Below are 1435 nucleotides of genomic sequence, written 5' to 3' on the forward strand. Positions count from 1 at the left end.
AAATAAAAATAAAATAAATAAAGTAAAATACATAAGTAATTAGAAACAAAATGGAATAAAATAAATAAGTTTTTTGTTGTAAGTAGAAACAAAACAAAATAAATAAAGCAAAAGAGAAAACAAAAAACAGGGGAAAAATTATGCCACCTACTGGGCCACCACGGCTTGAATACGACTTGAAACCCATCCATGGGCCAGGATTCAGGCCCGCAGAAGGCCCAGTAGGCCCCACAGGCTAAGAGAACGGTTAGGCCCGAAAGCCTGCAGTTGAGAGGAGCTCGAGATGGTGGGCGCAGCAGCGCTTATAAACCACTCTCGAGCTCTCTCAACTAGCGAGGTGGGACTAAACTTTTGACGCGAGGCAGCACAAGGCCTTTGGTCCCGGTTGGTGCCACCAACTGGGACTAAAGGGGGGCATTGGTCCCGGTTCGTGGCACCAACCGGGACCAATGCCCCCCCCTTTAGTCCCGGTTGGTGCCACGAACCGGGACCAATGAGTTGCCTATATATACCCCATCGCCACAGCAGAGCACTCGACAGTGCTCTGTTTTTTCTGGCCTGCGAGGGGAGGGCATTTGGGTGCTCTAGCTCACCTCCTATGCACATGAGGTGTTCGATGAAATGTCTGAGCCACACTAGTTAATCTTTCTCCTCTCGAAACTCGACCTCCGAGCTCCATTTTCCCCGAGATTTGTCTAGCTTTAGCAGTCCGTCACGTCCCGTCCCCGTCTTCACCGCCGTCGATCGCCCGCGCCGATCTCGTCGCCAGCACCACCATGGTGAGCCTCTTGTTCTTATCTTCTTTCTGAAAGAAAAAAAAATTCTTACTTTAGATAGATACTTGTCTAATTTTGTTACTTTTATTATTCCTTCTTATTACATAGTGCGATGGTTTTGGTATCCGCCCCCGTCGGCCCTCGTCCTGTCTATGATTCGGATGTGGTATATATTATCTTTTTATAACTATTTGGTTCATTTATTGTTTATGACAAATATGCCGACCAACGTGACATAGATTTTATTTATCTAGGAGGTGGTTGAACCGGAAATTCCAACCGACCCTATTGTCGAGAGGTTAAATTTAGTTGAAGAAGAAAACAATTACTTGAAGGAAAAAATAAAAAAAATTGAGGAGAAGATGATATTGGAGTTGCATGTTGCGGATGTCGTCGATGATCACAAGATCAAGATGGATGCAATGCGCTTGAAGATTAGAAAGATTAGAAAATATGCCATTCATACCGAGGCTTGGTATCATTATGCCGTTGGATCAATTGTTACCTTGGTTGCGATTATGATCGCATTTGTTTTCGCATTGAAATGTTTTACATAGTTTCAATGTATGGTTTAATTAATTAGATGCTCTGGAGAGCTATATATATGTTGTTAGATGAGAACTATGTATGTACTTTGGTTTTAATGTGATGATGAACTT

The 1435-nt window shown here is 43.1% G+C and overlaps 1 protein-coding gene across 1 annotated transcript in view; it reads right to left on the bottom strand.

Moving 5' to 3' along the window:
• The window catches only part of LOC123121088 (uncharacterized), a 91707-nt gene that overhangs the window by 485 nt on the left and 89787 nt on the right, over positions 1-1435 (bottom strand). The gene's annotated exons all lie outside the window — the stretch shown is intronic.

This window comes from Triticum aestivum, chromosome 5D, assembly GCF_018294505.1.
Source record: "Triticum aestivum cultivar Chinese Spring chromosome 5D, IWGSC CS RefSeq v2.1, whole genome shotgun sequence".
In the NCBI taxonomy this organism is placed as follows: Eukaryota; Viridiplantae; Streptophyta; class Magnoliopsida; order Poales; family Poaceae; genus Triticum; species Triticum aestivum.